This window comes from Penaeus monodon, chromosome 21, assembly GCF_015228065.2.
Source record: "Penaeus monodon isolate SGIC_2016 chromosome 21, NSTDA_Pmon_1, whole genome shotgun sequence".
NCBI lineage: Eukaryota > Metazoa > Arthropoda > Malacostraca > Decapoda > Penaeidae > Penaeus > Penaeus monodon.
The window spans coordinates 12,129,313-12,129,605 of record NC_051406.1 but is presented as its reverse complement, the minus strand read 5'-3'; the positions used below and the strand labels follow the sequence as shown (position 1 = coordinate 12,129,605).

At 32.4% G+C, this 293-nt stretch overlaps 1 protein-coding gene across 1 annotated transcript in view; it reads left to right on the top strand.

The window, feature by feature from the left end:
- Positions 1-293, top strand: part of LOC119586230 (ETS homologous factor-like) — a 3,751-nt gene that overhangs the window by 2,914 nt on the left and 544 nt on the right. The gene's annotated exons all lie outside the window — the stretch shown is intronic.

Sequence of the window (293 nt, the reverse complement as noted above, 5' to 3'; positions counted from 1 at the left end):
ATAGACAGATAGATAGATATGAGAAGATAAAGGAGAGAAGAAAGATAAATATATAAGGAAATTGGAAGGAGAAGAAACAAGATAGACATATAGACAGGGAAACTGAAAGCAGATAAGAGAGATAGATAGGAAAAGGGAATATAGAAAATAGCTGTCATACACTTCCCTCTCTTTTTACTACTTTCTTAAATCTCCTTTTCTCCTTTTTTCCATTCCTATTTTCGTAAATGACTTTGTCGCCTTATTTTCCTAAACGTCTTGTTCTTCCTCCATTTCCTTCATTATCAAATATC